Raw genomic sequence first — 6909 nt, 5'->3', positions numbered from 1 at the left:
AAAGTATTGTAGCCCGTTGATTTTTATCGCTTTTAAAAATGCATCTAAACATCGAAAAATCATAATCCAAAACATGTTACTCACTAAAAGAATGATAAAAATCCAATATGTAAAGTCTGATCGATGAAAACTCAATCATTAGAGAAGAAACACCATCGATTATCATCAATTGTAGATTTTGAACCTTCCTTTGGTTGGATGGTCTCTCTCTCTCTCTCTCTCTCTCTATATATATATATATATATATATATATATATATATATATATATATATATATATAATGGGAGCACACAAAGGTTTTCAGACACTTTGTTAACAATTTGGCTCTATAGATGTGTTGGGCGTGGTAGATATGCTAAAAATTAGCACCTGGATCATGTTCTTTTTTATGGAAAAATAAATCTTGAGCCTAAAAAATTTAATAAGACTTTGGGCCTTTATTTCTTGAAATCTCATGAAAACCTACCAACGTCGGAATATAACGATCAAGAGCAGATCTATGTAAAATCAAACACTTAAAATTTTCTATTTTGCATTTGTTAATTTATAGGATCTCATATATTTACACATGTATAGAGAGAGAGAGAGAGAGCGATGTTGGGTACCACATTTAAAATTTTGGAAAGGCAAGAGGTTACTGTAGAATTGTCCTGTATAAACTATTAAAAGTGAAAAGTGACTAAGTGGCAATAGGCTGGAAAGTGATTAATGGTGCCGCACCCACTATCTAAGCAGCGCCGTTGAGGTGATCAGCTACATTCCCTTATTGATAAGGGAATTAAGTTGATACCACCGAGGTGTAAGCGGGGTCCCATGTCAAGTTGAACGAAGCATGTTATATGTTTCCCCCGGAACATGCAGGTGCGTGTTCTCGGGTCTGAATGAGCGTCACGTATGTAAGCACGTGGGGCTTGTTTCCCCATGTGTGTCAGCATCAATTAGCATCGGAGTCCGATTTGTTTGCAAAGACTTAAGTACTCTTTCTTGCTATTAGTGCCATGAAACGACGTTTAGAGTAAATGACAAAAATGTCCTCCTGCCAAAAAGGGTTAAAATCATCATCGTTTTCGCCCTAAGGAGTAAACTCCTCTCCTTTAACAGAAGTTCCTCTCAATATGTCACCCTAAACGTTCTGACTCACCCTTTGACGATGCACCATCTGTTGTAACATGAGCTCTCTTTGACGACGCAACCTTTGATGTCGTCTGCTGCCGCGGGATCACCCTTTGTTGTCGTCTACTGCTGTCGGAGCACCTCTTTGGCATCGTCTGTTGTCGTCGAAGCACCCCTTTTCTTCATCTAGCATTGTCGGAGCGTAGTCGGAGCATTGTTGCCACCAACGGCTGCATTTACCTTGTAGGTGTTTCTCCTCCACTGTCGGATTAGCAAAACTCATGGCGTTTCAGTGAGTTTTGTTTAAGGTTTTGTTATGTAAATAAATCAATTTGTAAATCTGAATGTTAAATCTTACAACTGGTTGTACTATTCATGCTAAATAACACCTATTTTCATGCTGAAACAAATTGATTTGTACCTATCCACCTTCTGGGCATTGAAAACCAGTTAGCATGATTTGTTCTTATGAAGGCCAAACATTACTAAATCAATTTGTACTTAATTTTGCTAATCATAGCGATGTGTAATTATGAAGTTTCCTCGATTTATACTTAATTTTGCTAAATCGTACTATGATGTTTACTTATGAAGCCAAATATTGTGATGACTTGTAATGTTGGTGATTGTTTAACGAATGTGATAATTTATAATAATATATACTTGGGGAGGCGGTTGTAACATATAATGATGCAGTTAAATTTATGTGTTATGCAGGTTAGCAATGACTACAATTCGTAAGACAAAAAAGCCTTCGTTGTTGGAGGGGATGACTCTTGGAGAAATCATCCACCAATCTGATATATATGAGGGTTATGTAAAGTACCAAAATATAATGAACATTGAGAATGAAAAAGACAGGAACAAATTGTTGGATATTTACTATGCAGAGCCTGATCTATCAGATATTGAAGATGAAAAGCAAATAAAGAAATATGAGGAAGAACTAAAGATGAAGAGGAAGAAGAAGAAGGATGATGAAGTGAAGGAAAAGCGAAGGAAGGAGGAGAATAAAAACTACGTGCACTTATGAGGCAAAAGGATTTCTTCCTGCCGACCATGCAAAATTAATTCTATATGCACATCATTCTTCATGTTATCTGTCATGATCGTCAGTTGCATCACACTATACTATGCATCGAGTTGTTATTTACTTTGCTAATAAAAGAAACAAATTATCGTATATATGTGTTGACGATAGTGATTCACGTGACAACGATTTAATGACAGTTACGACGATGTGAAGCAATTTCAATTTTAATCGCTAAATGAACAACGATTTGAATACGCAAATCGTCACTGCAATCGTGCAATAATGTAAATACCGCACACATATGTTTCAATATCGTAATACAAATATCTTACAAATCGACAATAGCAAACACATAATATGTTACAAATTGATATACATATTGCATAATATATTATAAATCGATATAAAAATTCAGCATAATAGCTTACAAATTGATATTAACAAACAAAACAATATCTCACAAATCGATAGTATATTACTACAACCGCGATTTGCGTTATACTATTTCAATATTTTCTATACAACCGCGATATGTACTTATAAAGTGTGTGATTTATACATCAATTTGTAAGTTTGAAACAACGATTTATACGTTTAAAGCAGGAAGGATTTATATGTTTGACGAAATAGTGATTTATATTTGCTAATGATAGTGATTCATGTGACAGCTATTTAATTACAGGTACGAAGCTTTGAAGCGATTTTCATAGAAATCACTAAATGAGCAACGATTTGAACATGCAAATGGCCACCTCATGTCACTACAATATAAATTCTTCACGCACTGGTTTCAATTACATACTACAAATATCTAACAAATCGACACTAGAAAGCACTTAATATTTTACAAATTGATACATATATCCCATAATATATTACTATACCTAAACCTATACTCTAAACTTTAAACCCTTAATATCTTACTAAACTTAACCCTAACCCCATAATATATTACTAAACCCTAAACCCTAAATCCTAACCCTAAACTCTATACCCTATACCCTAACCCTAAACTCTAAACCCTAAACCTAATCCTAACCCTAACCCTAAAACCCAAACCCTAACCCTAAGCCCTAAACCCTAAACCTCAACTGTAAACCCTAAACCCTATACTATGACAATATTTTCGTAACAAAGGCAAATCGACTAAACATTACAATATTTTTTAAGATATCAATAGGAATTTTCATATCGATTTAAGATATTGTTTTGATTATTAATATCGATTTAAGATTATGTTTTGATTCTAAATATCAATTTTTAAGATATCAATATGAATTTCCAAATCGATTTAAGATATTATTTTGAATCTTAATATTGATTTCTATGTTGATTTTTAATATCGATTTAAGATATTATTTTGATTCTTAATATCGATTTAAGATATTGTTTTTATTCTAAATATCGATTTGTAAGATATCAATAAGATTTTTTATATCAATTTAATATGTTGTTTTGATTCTTGATATCGATTTCTATGTTTATTCTTGATATCGATTTACGCACCTGGCACACGTGTGTTGAATACACAAATCATCACCTTAAGAGCGCAAATCGCAACAATGTAAATTCCGTAGGCACACATTTCAAAATCATAATACAAATATCTTGCAAATCGACACATCTTACAAATTGATATAATATTGCATAATATATTACAAATCAATTTTTAATATCGATTTATATTTTGGTTCTTAATATCGATTTCTAAGCTATTAGTAAGAATTTCCCTCTCAATTTTTATGATATTTTATCATCGATTTGCAGATATTGCTTCCTAACACGATGTCTACTATAAATTTATAGGATATTATATCGATTTTTGTGAGATATTGTTTTGTTTGTTAATATCGTTTTGTAATATATTATGCTAAATTTGTAAGATATTATGTGTTTTCTAGTGTTGATTTGTGAGATATTATTCTGTTTGTTAACATCGATTTGTAATATATTATGCTGAATTGTCGTATATCAATTTGTAAGATGTTGTGTTTTCTAGTGTCGATTTGTGAGATATTGTTTTGTTTGTTAATATTGATTTATAATAAATTATGCTGAATTGCCATATATCGATTTGTAAGATATTATGTGTTTTCTTGTGTCGATTTATGAGATATTATTTTGGTTGTTAATGTTGATTTATAATATATTATGTTGAATTGCCGTATATTGATTTGGAAGATATTATGTTGAATTGTCGTATATCCATTTGTAAGATATCAAGTCAAAGAGAAGTGAAAATTCTTACCAGCTTTCTTAGAAATGAGAACTTCAGGGTCATTAATTGACGAAATAGGGAAAGGTTCATCAACGGGTTCAATCTTTGGCTTCTTAATGTCAGTCTAATTACTATTTTTGCCAGCACACCCTCTCTTTTCTTAAGCAAATGAATGAGACGAAACCGCCTCCGCAACCCATCTTTTTGAAAATGAAGCTTCTCGATATGGCAAGCCCAGAAGAGATGCTGATGGTGAACGTGGGGGCTCCTACAATCTCACAGACTGCCTTCTTGGAGGCTCCTCCAACATGGGTCTCCTCAACAATGAGGCTTCATGGTACGACAATCTTAGAGGAGAAGACTGAAGTGGGGAAGATGATGGCTCCACCAATTTCAACTGCAATCACCTTCTTGGTGGGGTTGGCTTCTCCAGCATCAGTTTCTTCGATGATGTTTGCATGTCGCAATAAGACAACAACAGAACTGAGGGTAGAGAAGATGGGGGTTCCTCGATTCTTACCCGCGATCGCGTCAATGGCACTTCGTATTCAAAATCATCATCTTAAATCATAGGACACCATAATCTAGGATAATATAGGATACACCATCTACAGAAAAGGTTGACAATACACTATAAACTAAAAACCACGTAGATGAACAAATGCATTGAGCAAAGCATGTTCTAATTCATTATACCTCACATGCATTGTCATTGTCGTCCTCCTTTTCACCTCCTTCCTGATCAACGGTTAGACACGATCAAAGCCCAAACAAAACCAAAATAATATCTTACAAATCGATACTAGAAAATACATAATATCTTATGTTGTTTTGTTTATTAATATCAATTTGTAATATATTATGCTGAATTGCCGTATATCAATTTAGAAGATATTATGTTGAATTATCGTATATCGATTTGTAAGATATTATGTGTTTTCTAGTATCGATTTGTGAGATATTGTAACTTCATAAATCATAAAAATACATGGTTACACGAAACTCACCAAGACGTCAAATCATATATTATGTGTTTTCTTGTGTCAATTTATGAGATATTGTAACTTCATAAATCATAAAAATACATGGTTACACGGAACACTCAGCTTTGTGAGATATTGTTTTATTTGTTAATATCGATTTGTAATATATTATGTTGAATTGTCGTATATCGATTTATAAGATATTATGTGTTTTCTAGTGTCGATTTGTGAGATATTATTTTGGTTGCTAATATCAATTTGTAATATATTATGTTGGATTACCGTATATCGATTTGTAAGATGTCATGTATTTTCTAGTGTCAATTTATGAGATATTGTTTTGTTTGTTAATATCGATTTGTAATATATTATGTTGATTTGTCGTTTATCGATTTGTAAGATATTATGTGTTTTCTATTATTGATTTGTGAGATATTATTTTGTTTGTTAATATCGATCGGTAATATATTATGCTGAATTGCCATATATAGATTTGTAAGATATTATGTGTTTTTTAGTGTCAATTTTTATGAAATATTATTTTGTTTGTTAATATCGATTTGTAAGCTATTATGTTGAATTGCCATATATCAATTTGTAATATATTATGCTCAATCGTTGTATATCGATTTGTAAGATATTATGTGTTTTCTAGTGTCGAGTTTTATGATATTTGTAGTATGATTTCTATTGTAGAATTACAACAAAGAATTGTAATATTACAACAAAGAATTATAGAATTACAACAAAGAATTATTGATTTACAACAAAGAATTGTAATATTACAACAAAGAATTATAGAATTACAACAAAGAATTATTGATTTACAACAAAGAATTATAGAATTACAACAAAGAATTATAGAATGCTAAACATTACAAGGATTTATACTAATGAAAGTTAAATGCTACAACTATTTTATAGCTAAAGAATCCACACACGATTTATGTATTGTGTTGCTCACTTTTGAATTGAACTGAGCCTGTCATTAAACAGAACAATATCAGGCACTACATTAAGTTTAACAAGAAATGCAAACATCCTCCCAAAATTGTTACATACCAAAAGACTTGTCAAACTCATGCCAGCGTTCCATTCAAACAGGTCAGGAGGATTGCATGTTCCAACATTGTAGTGCAAGTTTGTAGGGTATTGCTGCATGTTGGAAATTACACAAGTTAGATATTGATAAGTTGCACGTAATACAATTTACATGAGAAGCAATATACTGTATTACATACCTATTCATGCGAAGGGCTTGGTTGCTTAGGGGTTGGCTGTTTCTTAGACATTTTCTTGCAAACCAATTCCAGTGCACCCTTTGTCCTCCGACGATTAAGATCAGAGGTAGGTTTCTTTTTTATACCCTTCACTAGGTGAATATTTCTATCGTAATCTACAAGGTTTACTCTTGACTTCTCAAAGATTATGTTGATGCTTCGGTGCAACTTATCATATGGGTCAAGGAAAGCATGATTTTCACCTACATTGTTCGATCATGTTTTCTTAGATTGGTCTTTATGAGCTACAACAGACTCATGGTGAATTAACTGTATTTTTTC

This window comes from Nuphar pumila, chromosome 15, assembly GCF_984573655.1.
Source record: "Nuphar pumila chromosome 15, dmNupPumi1.hap1.1, whole genome shotgun sequence".
Lineage (NCBI taxonomy): Eukaryota > Viridiplantae > Streptophyta > Magnoliopsida > Nymphaeales > Nymphaeaceae > Nuphar > Nuphar pumila.
The sequence above is the reverse complement of the archived record's forward strand: the minus strand, read 5'-3'. Positions refer to the sequence as shown.